This window comes from Nycticebus coucang, chromosome X (genome assembly GCF_027406575.1).
Source record: "Nycticebus coucang isolate mNycCou1 chromosome X, mNycCou1.pri, whole genome shotgun sequence".
NCBI classification, from domain to species: Eukaryota; Metazoa; Chordata; class Mammalia; order Primates; family Lorisidae; genus Nycticebus; species Nycticebus coucang.
In genome coordinates this window covers 53404854-53423019 of record NC_069804.1, presented here as the reverse complement: position 1 = coordinate 53423019, position 18166 = coordinate 53404854, and positions in this window count along the sequence as shown.

The following is an 18166-nucleotide window of genomic DNA, read 5'->3' as shown; positions in this document are numbered from 1 at the left end:
ATGGGTGGATTGCTTGAGCAACAGCAAGACTACTAAAAAAAAAAAATAGAAAAAACTTAGCTATCCTAGGCTATAGTTGTGATTCATCTTTCATATGAAAGTGTGAGTGATTATAAATTGGTTTCATAGGGGAGGGGGAAGGTAAGGGATGGCAGTGGGTCGATAGAGGGAAGGTTAATAGGGGGAGCGCCTATGGAGCATATTGCAAGTACAAGTTGGATCTATCAGGTGTAGAACAAAAATGTCTTAACACTGTAATTGGGTAAATGAGGTGAAGGCTGTGTTAATTAGTAGGATGTAAGCACTCCAATTTGTATAAATAATAAACAAATTGAATCCCATAATGGCATAAATGTATTCATGATCTATGTACAAATGACTTAATATATAAAAAAAGAAAAAAATTTAGCCAGGCATCCTGGCAGGAGGTTGTAGTCCCAACTACTTAGAAGTTTGAGGTTGCTGTGAGCCATGATGATGCCACAGCACTCTACCCAGGGCGACAAAGTGAGATTCTGTCTCAAAAAAAAAAAAAAAAAAAAAAAGGAATAGTGCTACCTATTAGTAAACATACATATGAATTTTTCTCAGGCATATAGCTAGGAGTTGAACTCCCAGGCTATAGTGGATCCATATATTCAGCGATGCTTTATAAAACCAGATTTCCAAAGTCACTGTACCAATATGCTCCCACCAATACAGTGTATGAGTTCTAGGTGTTCCACATCCTTGTCCAACTTTTTTTTACTATAGCCATTAATGCTGGGTGTGTAGTGATATCCCAGTGTGGTTTCAGTCTTTATTTCCTATTTTCCATCTTTTTTACTGTAGCCATTAGTAATGGGTGTATTGTGATAGCCCAGTGAGGTTTCAGTCTTTATTTCCTTGTCCTCTAAACCATTGTATTAATAGTATCTCCCCAGGATTGGTGAATGATGGCTGAAACCTAGGTATGTTCCTCATATGGCTGCACCATTTTACATTCTCACCATCAATGTATGAGGGCTCTAGTTTCTCCACATTCTCACAAACTCCTGTTATTATCAGTCTTTGTTTTTTTTGGAGACAGAGTGTCACTATGTCGCCCTTGGTAGAGTGCAGTGGCATCACAGCTCACAGCAACCTCAAACCCTTGGGCTTAAGTTATTCTCTTGCCTCAGCCTTCCAAAGAGCTGGGACTACAGGCGCCTGCCACAATGCCTGGCTATTTTTGGTTGCAGTTGTCATTGTTGTTTAGCATGTCCGGGCTGGGCTCTAACCCCCCAGCCTCAGTGTATATGACCAGTGCTCTACTCACTGAGCTATGGGCACCAAGCCTATCAGTCTTTTTTTATTATAGCTATTTTGCCTGTTTAAGGTGTTCAACAATGAGGTGATACTGTGATATTAATTTACATTGCTTTAATGATTAATGATGTGGTCATCTTTTTCTGAGAATCTTTTATGAAATACCTGTTTAAATCTCTTGCCCAAGGCCAGGTGCAGGGATTCACATCTGGAATCCCAGTACTGTGGGAGGCTGAGACAGGAGGATCACGTGAGGTCCAGGAGTTTGAGACAAGCCTGCACAATAGTGCAAGACCCTGTCGCCAAAAAAAATATTTTGCCCACTGTTAATTGGGTTATTTGTTTTCTTACTGTTGAACACTGAGAGGATTTTTTAAAATAGTGAATATATGCTTATAGTCCCAGCTACTTGGGAGGCTGAAGCAAGAGAATTGCTTAAGCCCAAGAGTTGGAGGTTGTTGTGAGGTGTGACACCACAGCACTCTACCGAGGGGTACGTAGTAAGACTTGGTCTCAAAAAAAAAAAAAAATATATATATATATAATAGTGAATATAAATCCATTATTATTCTATTATCCTTACAAAGCCTTTCTCCCAGGTACTGGATTGTCTTTTCATTCTCTTACATGTCTTTTGAATAGCAGAACTACTTATATTGATTAAGTCTAGTCTTTCAGTTTGTTCTTTTATGGGTTGTACTTTTGATGTTGTGCCTGAGAAATCTTTGCCTAACCAAATATTATAATGATATTTTTCCTATATTTTCTTCTAGAAGTTTTACAATTTTAGGTTTTACATCTAGGTCTGTGATCCATTTTGAGTTAATTTTTTATGTGGCGTGAGGTATGGATCCAAGTTCTTTTATGCTTTGCATATGAATATCCAAATGTTTCCATACCATTTGTTTGTTTGTTGATTTATTTATTTTTGAAGACAAAGTCTCACTGTATCACCCTGGGTAGAGTGCTGTGATGTCATAGCTCATAGCAACCTCAGACTCTTGGGCTTAAGCAATCCTTTTGCCTCACCCTCCTGAGTGGCTGGAACCACAAGCACCCACCACAATGGCTGGCTAGCTTTTCTATTCTCTTAGTAGAGAGGGATCTTGCTCATCCTCAGGATGGTCTTGAACTCCTGAGTTCACACAATCCCCCTGTGTTGGCCTTCCAGAGTGCTAGGATTATAGGTGTGAGCCACTGTGCCTAGCCCATACCATTTGTTTAAAAATACTACCTTTTTCCATATTTTGACTTTTGTCAAAAATCACTTGTTCAAATATGCAACTTCTGGAATGGTAGAGTGAAGAGCTCATCAAATCTCCCCCCCACCCAAAGCAACTATAAAACTGTAAAAATAAAATTGTCAAAAGCAAGCATTTTGGAACACCGGCAATTCACTAAAAGCATAAGTCAAATTGAAAAATGTTTATTGATGGAAAAAATACCAAATCTTGGTAAGAATAGTGAGGCCTATCGCATTTAAACTTAGAGTTGCTCCCATTTCCAGCTCTGTGGGCATGGTAGCCATGAGGAATGGAAGCCTCACTACAAATGGAAGGAACTGACCTGGCTTGGAGCTCCAGAGAAAAGAGACAATAGCAGTATTGTTGGCAAATAAGGGGGGAAGGCCGATGTAAGAGCTGTCTGGGGCTGCAGCACTGTTTGGGTAAGCAGCAGACCAGACAAAATGTAATAGGGATATAAAGAAAGTGAGATAGCAATAGTGGGTGTTGATAAGCTTCCACGTATTTCTCAATATGTAGAAGGTTGTGTTCATGACCACAAAATACTGGAGAGGACCTGTTACTGATTCATCTCTGTATGAATGTAAGACCATATACAAGCAGAAATGTATGCCAGCACAGACTGATAAGCATGCTGAACATAATATGTGTGCTCAACTCACACATCTCCCTTCCTAGCGGAAGCCAGACCAGTTTGAGGTGTATCACTACAACTTCTGACCAATCATTGGCTGATACTAAACCATGTCAACCTGTAGGTGACACCAAGGAATCCAGGCATAAAAATGAAAAGAATTGTTAAAAACCTGAGTAGAAACATCAGTAGTACCACTCAGAAAGGATGGTAAACTCTGCAGAATTAGTCCCCACAAGTTCCTAAACAAACAAGTGAACAAACAGAAAACAACAGCTTTAGTAATAACCATGAAGGGTAAGATAGCAATCCAGAGTTGCAAAAATAAATTATCTACAATGGCAAGTTTTTAACAATTAAGGAAACATGCAAAACAAACCACACACACACACACACACAGACAGAGGAAATCATGATCCATACACAGGGGAAAAGGCAGTCACTAGAAACTGTCTCTGAGGATGTCCATTTAAGAAAGACTTCAAATCAGCTATTATAAATTTGTTCAAAGAACTTAAAAGAAACCATGCTTACAGAATTAAAAGAAAGTATGATGACAACAAATCACCAAACAATTTCAATAAAGGGCTAAACATTTCTTTCTTTTCTTTTTTTAAATTATTAAATCATAGCTGTGTACATTAATGCGATCATGGGGCACCCTACACTGGTTTTATAGACCATTTGACATATTTTCATCACACTGGTTAACATAGCCTTCCTGGCATTTTCTTAGTTATTGTGTTAAGACATTTATATTCTACACTTACTAAGTTTCACATGTACCCTTGTAAGATGCACCGTAGGTGTAATCTCAACAATCACCCTCCCTCTGTCCATCCTCCCCCATCCCTTCCCTCCATCTCCTCCTTCCCCATATTCTTAGGTTATAACTGGGTTATAGCTTTCATATGAAAGCCATAAATTAGTTTCATAGTAGGGCTGAGTACATTGGATTAAAAAAATAAATAATTCTGGAGTTGAAAAGTACAATGAATAAAATGAAAAAAAAAATCACAAGAGCCTGTGGCCCCATATACTGAGGGTGATGGGTTCAAACCTGGCTTGGCCAAACTGCAACAAAAAATAGCCGGGTGTTGTGGTGGGCGCCTATGGTCCCAGCTACTTGGGAGGCTGATGCAAGAGAATCACCTAAGCCCAGGAGTTGGTGGTTTCTCTGAGCTGTGTGATGTCATGGCACTCTACTGAGAGTGATAGAGTGAGACTCTGTCTCTAGAAAAAAAAAATCACAAGAGGGGAAAAACAGTAGATTTGAGTTGGTAGAGGAAGGAATCAATAAACTTGAAAATAGATGAATAGAAATTATCCAAGTTGAAGAACGGTAAAGAAAAAGAACAAATAAAAATAAAAAGAGACTTAGAGACCTGATGACACATCAGGCATACTAACATATACTCAGTAGAAGAAATAATAGAAAGGGGGGCAGAAAAATATTTAAAGAAATAATGGCAAAAACTTTCTAAATTTGATGTAAAACATGAATACATATCCTGGAAGTTCAACAACTCCAAGTGGGTTAAACACAATGAGACATATAACCAAATTGTGGAAACACAAAGACAAGAAAACACAATGAGATATAGCATAACCAAATTGTGGAAACACAAAGACAAGAAGAAAATCCTAAAAGTAGAAAAAGGATGTGGGGGGAGGAGACAAGATGGCTGACTGAAGCCAGCTTTCCACAGAGGGTCCCATCCAGAAGGGAAGTTAAAGCACAAAAATTTAGCAAGTAACCTGGTGGATTTGAGCTGCACCAAGAGAGAAGGTTGAAGAATGCACATCAACCCCGCTGAGGTGAGCTGTGACCACAAGGATACAAACAAAAGGTACAAAATCCATCACCAAGCAGATGGGAATCCCTTCCCCCATGAGAACAGCTCAGAGTGCCCCACAAACAAACGGGCAGAGTTCAAAGATCCTCCCACTACACTCCATGAGAGAGACCCTCTAAAAACTGGACCTACCTCCCCTACTAGGGTGCCACGGTGTTCTCCTGCCAGGCATAAAACTGTATAAAACTGTATATATTCCCTACCTGCGGCTCTGAGCTCCCAGCACTCCCCTCCACTCTCACTTTGGGTTCTGGAGGCCTGTGCCCTGGGAGTTCGGATTCTTGTGTGATTTCTCAAGGGGTGTGGACAGTGCCTGAGCTGCGGCTGGTCAGTGCTGACTCCGGGGCACAGGAGCGAGGAGAGGACGGTCAGCTGAGGGGGAGCCACACCAGAGCAGCACTTCTGTGAGGCATGGAGCAGCAGCCATCTTTTGGCAGCAACACGGCCAGGCATAAAACTGTGTGAAACTGTATATATTCTCTGCCTGTGGCTCTGAGCTCCCAGCACTCCCCTCCGCTCTCACTCTGAGGTCTGAAGGCCTGTCCCCCAGGAGTTCAGATTCTTGGGTGGTTTCTCGAGGGGTGTGGACAGTGCCTAGGCTGTGGCTGGTCAGCACTGACTCTGGGGCATGGGAGCGAGGAGAGGATGGTCAGCTGGGGGGGAGCCACACCAGAGCAGTGCTTTCCTGGGGCACGGAGCAGTAGCTGTCTTTTGGCAGTAGTGCGGCCAGGCATAAAACTGTGTGGAACTGTGTGTATTCTCTGCCTGCAACTCTGAGCTCCCAGTGCTCCCCTTCACTTTCACTCTGAGGTCTGGAGGCCTGTCCCCCAGGAGTCCAGATTCTTGGGTGATTTCTCGAGGGGTGTGGACAGTGCCTAGACTGCAGCTTGTCAGAGCTGACTCCAGGATGCAGGAGCGAAGAGGATGGTCAGCTGGAAGGGAACCACACCAGAGCAACAGTTGCCTGAGGCTTGAAGCAGCAGCCGCCTTCTCCCGGATATTCTGAAGCCACTCCCCCTGTCTCCCTGGGCAACCAGAGGAGGCCGGCAACCACCCATGAGTAAAGAATTTGCCTGAGGCAGTACCGACTCACAGTCCTGGGAAATTCCCAGAGTGGGGCTGACCCAGAGGACTGCTTTACTTAGCCTAAGATGCACCTGGCCCTCAGGGGATCGTCAGCCTATAGACAAAGGATGGCAGCAAAATAGAATGGACAGGTAACCGAATACAAAACTACAGGAGCAAAGACAGGGCTTTGAAACTCAAAACAGCTTCTCTTCTTCATGGGAACTTAACAGGAACAGACAAAATCCCGAAAAATTGTTCTGTTCTGTACTGTTCTGTTCTGTTCTGTCAGTAACATCAAACAGGGGCGGGGCTGGCCCTGAATGAACACCCCGCAACCTTCATGAAGCACCCGAGGCTGTCAGGCCCCACCACCTCCTGCTAGATGGAGGCACAGCACAGAGGCCTGGCAGATCTTGTGATTCAAGCAGGTACAAACCCCTGGAGTATCTGTTCACTACAGGCAACAGGGTCAGCCAACTGCAGGGCCATCAGTGAATGGGTGTGACAGACATGCAAGGTGGGGAAGGAGGCATCAACCTTCCCAGAATGATCTATTTGCTGGGTGGCTCCTCCTGACTCCACGCAACACTGGACCAAGCCATATCAGAGTAGTCACCAGACCCCGGTGATCCAGTTCCCAGAGACCTCTTAAACTCTCCCACCTGAGACAGGTGCTGATTGAGACAATTGATTTGGACCTTTAAAACTGAGCCAATCGCCCGAAGATTGTTAAGGTGGTGCCCCGGGTGTGTGGTTGTAGGAAGGTTTGATTTTCCTTTTCCAATTGTTGCCTATGGTGGGTGGGGTGACTTAATTTCTGATATTGCTCCACAGCTGAGACTTCAACCCAGAGTAACTGTTTCACTAGGGTCAAACATAAACCAGCTATAAACAAGACAGAACTACTTAGCCCCACCACACCAAACAGGTACTCAGTTTCACAGGCCACAGTACTGTACGGGTCCTCAACAAAGCTCCAGGGGAAAAATCAAAGCGAGTAAAACAATCATGGGGCAGAATCAGCGGAAAAACTCTGGTAACATGAATAACCAGAGTAGATCAACCCCCCTAAGGAAAGATATGGCAGATGTAATTGAAGATCCCATTCATAAACAACTGGCTGAGATGTCAGAAATTGAGTTCAGAATTTGCAAACAAGGTTAAATAAAGTGGAGGAAAATTTGGAATTAGAACTTCGAGCAGCAATTCAAAAGTCGGAATTAGGAATTCAAGGAGAAATTCAAAAGTTGGCTCAAGAATTTAATTAATTTAAAGACAAAACCAACAAAGACTTAGACAGACTGAAGCAAGAATTTGCAGCCCTCAAAGATATGAAAAATACAGTAGAATCCCTCAGTAACAGAGTGGAGCAAGAAGAAGAAAGGATTTCTGACATTAAAGACAAAGCCTTTGAACGCTCCCAAACACTCAAAGAGGAAGAGAAATGGAGAGCAAAGATGGATCATTCTCTCAGAGAGCTCTGGGACAATTCGAAGAAGGCTAATACACAAATCATTGGAATTCAGGAAACTGATGAAGTGGCCTCGCTAGGCACAGAGGCCCTTCTCCATGAATTTATGAAAGAGAATTTTCCAGACATGCCTAGAGATTCTGAAATTCAGATAGCAGACAGCTTCAGAAACCCAGCATTGGGACTCAATCCCAATAAGACATCCCCCAGGCATATCATAATCAACTTCACTAAAGTTAATATGAAGGAGAAAATTCTCAAAACAGACAGATGAAAGAAAGCCATTACCTAAAAAGGGAAGAATATTAGAATGACTGCAGATCTCTCTGCTGAAACTTTTCAAGCCAGAAGAGGGTGGTCATCGACTTTTAATCTCCTAAAGCAAAATATCTTTCAACCCTGGATCCCGTATCCAGCTAAACTGAGTTTCATTTATGATGGAGAAATTAAATACTTTAATGACATTCATATGTTGAAGAAATTTGCCATAACCAAACAAGCTCTTCGGGATATTCTCAGACCTATCCTCTATAATGACCAACCCAATCCTCTACCACAAAAGTAAACTCACTAAGAAACTCTTGATAAAACTCCAAATTCCACACTGGCGAAAGGATTATAAATGTCCACTGGACTTTTGAAAAACTCGACGCCCAAAATCTTACCTGACTTATCAGTATTCTCTGTTAATGTGAACAGCTTAAACTGTCCTCTAAAGAGGCATAGGTTAGCTGACTGGATACAAAAACTCAGGCCAGATACTTGTTGCATACAAGAGTCAATCTTACCTTAAAAGACAAATATAGAATCAGGGTGAAAGGATGGTCATCCATAATTCAGGAAAATGGTAATCAGAAAAAAGCAGGTGTTGCAATTTTATTTGCAGGCACAAGAGGCTTTAAACCAACAAAAGTAAGGAAGGATAAGAATGGTCACTTCATATTTGTTAAGAGTAATACTCAATATGATGAGATTTCAATTATTAATATCTATGTACCCAACCAGAATACACCTCAATTTATAAGAGAAACTCTAACAGACATGAGCAAGTTGATTTCCTCCAGCTCCATAATAGTCAGAGATTTCAACACTCCTTTGGCAGTGTTGGATCGATCCTCCAATAAAAAGCTGAGCAAAGAAATTTTACATTTAAACCTAACCATCCAACATTTGGATTTAGCAGACATCTACAGAACATTTCATTTCAACAAAACTGAATACACATACGTCTCATCAGCCCAATGAACTTACTCCAAAACTGATCACATCTTACCCTGTTTTCCAGAAAATAAGATAGTGTCTTATTTTAAGGTGTGCTCCCAAAGATACACAAGGTCTTATTTTCAGGGGACGTCTTATCTTTCCTGTAAGTAGGTCTTATTTTCGGAGGATGTCTTATTTTCGGGGAAACGGGGTAGGTCACAAGTCTACCCTCAGTAAATTTAAAGGAATAGAAATTATTCCTTGCATCTTCTCGGATCACCATGGAATAAAAGTTGAGCTGAGTAATAACAGGAATCTGCATACTCATACAAAAACATGGATTCATGTCAGAGTTCTACCAAACTTTTAAAGAGGATTAGTACCTATATTACTCAACCTGTTCCAAAAGGTAGAAAAAGAAGGAAGAATACCCAACACGTTCTATGAAGCAAACATCACCCTGATCCCCAAACCAGGAAAAGACCCAACAAGAAAAGAAAATTATAGACCAATATCACTAATGAATATAGATGCAAAAATATTCAACAAGATCCTAACAAACAGAATCCAGCAACACATCAAACAAATTATACATCATGACCAAGTCGGTTTTATCCCAGGGTCTCAAGGCTGGTTCAATATCTGTAAATCTATAAGTATAATTCAGCACATAAACAAATTAAAAAACAAAGACCATATGATTCTCTCAATTGATGCAGAAAAAGCTTTTGATAATATCCAGCATCCCTTCATGATCAGAACACTTAAGAAAATTGGTATAGAAGGGACATTTCTTAAACTGATAGAGGCCATCTACAGCAAACCCACAGCCAATATCGTATTGAATGGAGTTAAACTGAAATCATTTCCACTCAGATCAGGAACTAGACAAGGCTGCCCATTGTCTCCACTTCTCTTTAACATTGCTTTTTTTTTTCTTTAACATTCTGATGGAAGAAATTAGGGAAGAAAAGGCAATCAAGGGTATCCATATAGGGTCAGAAGAGATCCAACTTTCGCTCTTTGCAGATGATATGATTATATATCTGGAAAACACCAGAGATTCTACTACAAAACTCTTAGAAGTGATCAAGGAATACAGCAGCATCTCAGGTTACATAATCAACATTCATAAATCGTTAGCCTTTATATATACCAACAATAGTCAAGTTGAAAAATCTGTTAAGGACTCTATTCCATTCACAGTAATGCCAAAGAAGATTAAATATTTTCGAATTTATTTAACAAAGGACGTGAAAGAGCTCTATAACGAGAACTATGAAACGCTGAGAAAAGAAATAGCTGAAAATTTTCACAAATGGAAAAACATACCATGTTCATGGCTGGGAAGAATCAACATTGTTAAAATGTCCATATTACCCAAAGCAATATATAAGTTTAACGCAATCCCTATTAAAGCTCCACTGTCATACTTTAAAGATCTTGAAAAAACAATACTTCGTTTTATATGGAATCAGAAAAAACCTCAAATAGCCAAGACATTACACAGAAATAAAAACAAAGCAGGAGGAATTACACTACCAGACCTCAGACTATACTACAAATCGATAGTGATCAAAACAGCATGGTACTGGCACAAAAGCAGAGAAGTAGATATCTCAAACAGAATAGAGAACCAAGAGATGAATCCAGCTACTTACCATTATTTGATCTTTCACAAGCCAATTAAAAACATTCAGTGGGGAAAAGATTTCCTACTTAACAAATGGTGCTGGGTGAACTGGCTGGCAACCTGTAGAAGACTGAAAGTGGACCCACACCTTTCACCATTAACTAAGATAGACTCTCACTGGATTAAAGATTTAAACTTAAGACATGAAACTATAAAAATACTAGAAGAGATTATAGGGAAAACCCTTGAAGAAATTGGCCTGGGCTAGTATTTTATGAGGAGGACCCCCCAGGCAATTGAAGCAGCTTCAAAAATACACTACTGGAACCTGATCAAACTAAAATCTTCTGCACAGCCAAGAACACATTAAGTAAAGCAAGCAGGCAGCCCTCAGAATGGTAGAAGATATTTGCAGGTTATGTCTCCGACAAAGGTTTAATAACCAGAATCCACAGAGAACTCAAACGTATAAGCAAGAAAAGAATAAGTGATCTCATCGCAGGCTTGGCAAGGGATTTAAAGAGAAACTTCTCTGAAGAAGACAGGTGCACAGCCTACAGACATGAAAAAATGCTTGTCATCTTTAATCATCAGAGAAATGAAAATCAAAACTACTTTGAGATATCATCTAACTCCAGTGAGAGTAGCCTATATCACAAAATCCCAAGATCAGAGATGTTGGTGTGGATGTGGAGAAAAGGGAATACTTCTACACTGCTGGTGGGAATGCAAATTAATACATTCCTTTTGGAAAGATATATGGAGAACACTTAGAGATCTAAAAATAGATCTGCCATTCAATCCTATAATTCCTCTACCAGACATATACCCAGAAGACCAAAAATCACGTCACAACAAAGATATTTGTACCAGAATGTTTATTGCAGCCCTATTCATAATTGCTAAGTCACGGAAAAAGCCCAAGTGGCCATCGATCCATGAATGGATCAATGAACTGTGGTATACGTACATCATGGAATATTATGCAGCCTTAAAGAAAGATGGAGACTTTACCTCTTTCATGTTTACATGGATGGAGCTGGAACATATTCTTCTTAGTAAAGTATCTCAAGAATGGAAGAAAAAGTACCCAATGTACTCAGCCCTACTATGAAACTAATTTAGGGTTTTCACATGGAAGCTATAACCTAGTTACATCCTAAGAATAGGGGGAAGTGGGAAAGGGAGGGGAGGGACGGGGGAGGTGGGCAGAGGAAAGGAGATTGGTGGGATTACACCAGTGGTGCATCTTATAAGGGTATATGTGAAACTTGGTAAACTGTCTGTAAAGCTAGTGAATGATGCCCCATGATCATATCAATGTACACAGCTATGATTTAATAAAAAAATAAATAAATATAAAAAATACAAAAATAAAATATGAAAAGATACAAAGGGAAAATAGGCAATTCAACACTAACAGAAACAATAGACAATCCAACTTATTTAAGTTGGAGAATTAAATAACCCATTTTCAGGCATTGATAAATAACTAGATATAAAATTGGCAAGGAGACAGAAGACTTAAACAGCAGTATTAACTGACTTGACCTAACTAATATCTACAGAACATGCCACTCAACAACAGAATACACATCTTTTATTTATTGATTTATTTTTTGTAGAGACAGAGTCTCACCTGATCGCTCTTGGTAGAGTGCCGTGGCATCACACAGCTCACAGCAACCTCCAAATCCTTGGGCTTAGGCGATTCTCTTGACTCAGCCTCCCAAGTAGCTGGGACTACAGGCGCCAGCCACAACGCCTGGCTATTTTTTTTTTGTTGTTGCAGTTTGGCTGGGGCTGAGTTTGAACCCGCCACCCTTAGCATGAATACACATCTTTTAAAAATACATATGGGGTGGTGCCCATAGCTCAGTGGGTAGGGTGCTGGCCAGGTATACCCAGGGTGGTGGGTTTGAACCCGGGCTGGGCCAGGTAAACAGCAATGACAACTGCAACAACAACAACAAAGCTGGGTGTTGTGGTGGGCACCTGTAGTCCCAGCTACTTGGGAGGCTGAGGCAAAAGAATCGCTTGAGCCCAAGAGTTTGAGGTTGCTATGAGCTATGACGTTACAGCACTCTACGAGGGTGACATAGCGAGACTTTGTCTCAAAAATAAATAAATAAATAAATAAAAATAAAAATACATATGGAGCATTCTCTAGGATAGATGCATGCTAGGCTATAAAACATGTCCCCCCAAATTTAAAGGTGCTTAAATCTATAAAGTTTGTTTTTTTACTACAACAACTAGAAATTAAGTAGGGGAAATCTACAAATATTCAGAAATGAACACATTTCTAAATATACCATCAATCAAGGAGAAATCACAAAGGAAATTAGAAAGTATTCTGAACTGCATAAAAATGAAAACACGACATACCAAAATTTAAAGGATGCAACTAAAGCAGGGTGTAAAGGGAAGTTTATAGTTTAGATACTCATATTAGAAAAGATTTCACAACAATAATCTAAGTCCTTACTTAAAAATACAGAACTAGGGCAGCGCCTGTGGCTCAGCAAGTAGGGCGCAGGCCTCATATACCGAGGGTGGTGGGTTCAAACCCAGCCCCGGCCAAACTGCAACAACAACAAAAAAATAGCCAGGCATTGTGGCGGGTGCCTATAATCCCAGCTGCTCGGGAGGCTGAGGCAAGAGAATCACGTAAGCCCAAGAGCTGGAGGTTGCTGTGAGTCATGTGACACCACGGCACTCTATTGAGGGCAGTAAAGTGAGACTCTGCCTCTACAAAAAAAAAAAATAAAATAAAATACAGAACTACAACAGCAACCTACACTTAAACATAGGTAAGCAAATGATAAGGATTAGAATGGAAATCGTTACAGTGAAAAATTTAAAAACAATAAATAAAATTAATGAAACCAACAGTTGATTCTTTGAAAAGAGGAACACAATTGGCAACCTCTAGGTAGGTGATTTTCAACCGCTGTGCTGCTGCACACTGCTGCAAAGATTTTGAAAGGTCATTAATTAAATTATTTTTGAAAGAAATTCAAAGTATCATCAGTATATTCTTTCTTTTGCTCTCTCTCTCTCTTTTTTTAATTAATTTATTTTTATTGTTAAATCATAGCTGTGTACATTAGTGCAATCAAGGGGTACAATGTGCAGGTTTCATATACAATCTGAAATATTCTCATCAAACTGTTCAACATAGCCTTCATGGCATTTTCTTAGTTACTGTATGCAGGCATTTGTAGTCTGCATTTAGTAAGTTTCACCTGTACCTATTCTAAGATGCACAGTAGGTGTGGCCCCACCCATTACCCTCCCTCCACCAAAACCTCCCCCCTCCCTTCCCCTTCCTTGGCCCTTTCCCCATAGTCTTGTGCTATAGTTGGGTTATAGCCTTCATGTGAAACCTATAATTTAGCTTCATAGTAGAGCTGAGTACATTGGATACTTTTTCTTCCACTCCTGAGATTTTTTGCTAAGAAGAATATGTTTCAGCTCCATCCATGTAAGGCCGCATAATATTCCATGGTATACATGTACCACAATTTGCTAGTCCATTCGTGGGTTGATGGACACTTGGGCTTCTTCCATGACTTAGCGATTATGAATTGGGCTGCAATTAACAATCTGGTACTGATGTCTTTGTTATATTGTGACTTTTGGTGTTTTGGGTATAAACCTAGCAAAGGAATTATAGGATCAAATGGCAGGTCTATTTTTAGGTCTCTAAGTATTCTCCAAACATCCTTTCAGAAGGAACGTATTAGTGTGAATTCCCACCAGCAGTGTAGAAGTGTGCCCTTTTCTCCACATCCATGCCAGCATCTCTGGTTTTGGGATTTTGTTATGTGGGCTACTTTTACTGGGGTTAGGTGGTATCTCAAAGTGGTTTTGATTTGCATTTCTCTGATGGTTAAGGATGATGAGCTTTTTTCCACGTGTTTGTAGATTGTGTGTCTGTCTTCTTTAGAGAAGTTTCTCTTCAAGTCTCTTTCCCACCCTGAGATGGGATCACTTGTTCTTTTCTTGCTAATACGTTTGAGTTCTCTTTGGATTCTGGTTATTAGACCTTTATCGGAGGTATAATCTGTACATATCTTCTCCCATTCTGAGGGCTATCTGCTTGCTTTACTTACTATGTTCTTGGCTGTGCAGAAGCTTTTTAGTTTGATGAGGTCCCAGTAGTGTATTTTTGATACTGCTTCAATTGCCTGGGGAGTCCTCCTCATAAAATATTCACCCAGGCTGATTCCTTCAAGAGTTTTCCCTGCACTTTCTTCAACTATTTTTATAGTTTCATGTCTTAAGTTTAGATCTTTTATCCAGTGAGAGTCTATCTTAGTTAATGGTGAAAGGTGTGGGTCAAGTTTCAATCTTCTACAGGTTGCCAGCTAGTTCACCCAGCACCATTTGTTAAATAGGGAATCTTTTCCCCACTGAATGTTTTTAATTGGCTTGTCAAAGATCAAATAACGGTAAGTAGCTGGGTTCATCTCTTGATTCTCTATTCTGTTCCAGACATCTACTTCTCTGCTTTTGTGCCAGTACCATGCTGTTTTGATTTATTGTACAGTCTCAGGTCTGGTAGCGTGATTCCTCCTGCTTTGTTTTTATTGCTGAGTAATGTTTTGGCTATTTGAGGTTTTTTTCTGATTCCATATAAAATGAAGTATTATTTTTTCAAGATCTTTAAAATATGACATTGGAGCTTTAATAGGAATTGCATTAAAATTATATATAGCTTTGGGTAGTATGGACATTTTAACAATGTTGTTTCTTCCCAGCCATGAGCATGGTATGTTTTTCCATCTGTTAACATCTTCAGCTATTTCTTTTCTTAAGGTTTCATAGTTCTCTTTGTATAAATCTTTCACATCCTTTGTTAGGTATACTCCCAAATATTTCATCTTTTTTGGGGCTTCTGTGAAAGGAATAGAGTCCTTGACTGTTTTTTCAGCTTGGTTATTGTTGGTATATATAAAGGCTACAGATTTATGGGTGTTGATTTTGTAGCCTGAGACATTGCTGTATTCCTTGATCACTTCTAAAAGTTTTGTAGTAGAATCCCTAGTGTTTTCCAGATATATGATCGTATCATCTGCAAAGAGTGAAAGTTTGATCTCTTCTGACCCTATGTGGATACCCTTCATCGTCTTTTCTTCCCTAATTGCAATGGCTAAAACTTCCATTACAATGTTAAATAGCAATGGAGACAATGGGCAACCTTGCCTGGTTCCTGATCTAAGTGGAAATGATTTCAATTTAACTCCATTCAATACGATATTGGCTGTGGGTTTGCTGTAGATGGCCTCTATTAGTTTAAGAAATGTCCCTTCTATACCAATTTTCTTAAGTGTTCTGATCATGAAGGGATGCTGGATATTATCAAAAGCCTTTTATGCATCAATTGAAAAAATCATATGGTCCTTATTTTTTAGTTTGTTTATGTGCTGAATTACATTTATAGATTTACGTATATTGAACCAGCCTTGAGACCCTGTGATAAATCCCACTTGGTCGTGGTGCATAATTTTTTTGATGTGTTGTAGGATTCTGTTTGTTAGGATCTTATTGAGTATTTTAGCATCAATATTCATTAGTGATATTGGTCTATAATTTTATTTTCTTGTTGGATCTTTCCCTGGTTTGGGGATCAAGGTGATGTTTGCTTCATAGAATGTGTTGGGTAATATCCCTTCTTTTTCTATATATTGGAAGAGGTTTAGTAGTATAGGTACTAGTTCTTCTTTAAAGGTTTGGTAGAATTCTGACGTTAAATCCATCTGGTGCTGGGCTTTTCTTTGTAGGGAGATTTTTGTATAGTTGATGCTATTTCAGAACTTGATGTAGGCCTGTTCAACATTTCCACTTTATTCTGGCTAAGTCTTGGTAGGTGGCATACTTCTAGGTACTGGTCAATTTCTTTCAGATTTTCATATTTCTGAGAGTAGAGTTTATGTAGTATTCATTAAGGATTTTTTGAATTTCTGAGGTGTCTGTTGTTATTTCTTTTTTTTTTTAAATTAAATCATAGCTGTGTACATTAGTATGATCATGGGGCACCATACACTTGGTTCATAGACTGTTGATACATTTTCATCACACTAGTTAACATAGCTTTCATTGCATTTTATTAGTTATTTTGCTAATGCCTTGACAATCCACATTTACTAGGATTCACATATACCCTTGTAAGATGCACCGCAGGTGTAATCCCATTAATCCCCTTGTTATTTCATCATTACCATTTCTGACTGATGAAATTAGAGATTGTACTCTTTTTTTTCCTGGTTAAGTTGGCCAAAGGTTTATCTATTTTATTGATCTTTTCAAAAAACCAACTTTTGAATTTATTGATCTGTTGTATAATTCTTTTGTTTTATATATTTATTTATTTATTTTTATTAAATCATAACTGTATACATTGATATGATCATGGGGCATCATACACTCGCTTCATAAACCATTTGACACATTTTTTTTTTTTTTTTATTGTTGGGGATTCATTGAGGGTACAATAAGCCAGTTACACTGATTGCAATTGTTAGGTAAAGTCCCTCTTGCAATCATGTCTTGCCCCCATAAAGTGTGACACACACTAAGGCCCCACCCTCCTCCCTCCATCCCTCTTTCTGCTTCCCCCCCCCATAAACTTAATTGTCATTAATTGTCCTCATATCAAGATTGAGTACATAGGATTCATGCTTCTCCATTTTTGTGATGCTTTACTAAGAATAATGTCTTCCACTTCCATCCAGGTTAATACGAAGGATGTAAAGTCTCCATTTTTTTTAATGGCTGAATAGTATTCCATGGTATACATATACCACTGCTTGTTAATCCATTCCTGGGTTGGTGGGCATTTAGGCTGTTTCCACATTTTGGCAATGGTAAATTGAGCTACAATAAACAGTCTAGTACAAGTGTCCTTATGATAAAAGGATTTCTTTCCTTCTGGGTAGATGCCCAGTAATGGGATTGCAGGATCGAATGGGAGGTCTAGCTTGAGTGCTTTGAGGTTTCTCCATACTTCCTTCCAGAAAGGTTGTACCAGTTTGCAGTCCCACCAGCAGTGTAAAAGTGTTCCCTTCTCTCCACATCCACGCCAGCATATGCAGTTTTGAGATTTTGTGATATAGGCCATTCTCACTGGGGTTAGATGATATCTCAGGGTTGTTTTGATTTGCATTTCTCTAATATATAGAGATGATGAACATTTTTTCATGTGTTTGTTAGCCATTCGTCTGTCATCTTTAGAGAAAGTTCTATTCATGTCTCTTGCCCATTGATATAAGGGATTGTTGGCTTTTTTCATGTGGATTAATTTGAGTTCTCTATAGATCCTGGTTATCAAGCTTTTGTCTGATTGAAAATATGCAAATATCCTTTCCCATTGTGTAGGTTGTCTCTTTGCTTTGGTTATTGTGTCCTTAGCTGTACAGAAGCTTTTCAGTTTAATGAAGTCCCATTTGTTTATTTTTGTTGTTGTTGCAATTGCCATGGCAGTCTTCTTCATGAAGTCTTCCCCCAGGCCAATATCTTCCAGTGTTTTTCCTATGCTTTCTTTGAGGATTTTTATTGTTTCATGCCTTAAATTTAAGTCCTTTATCCATCTTGAATCAATTTTTGTGAGTGGGGAAAGGTGTGGGTCCAGTTTCAGTCTTTTACATGTAGACATCCAGTTCTCCCAACACCATTTATTGAATAGGGAGTCTTTCCCCCAAGGTAAGTTCTTGTTTGATTTATCGAAGATTAGGTGGTTGTAAGATGTTGGTTTCATTTCTTGGT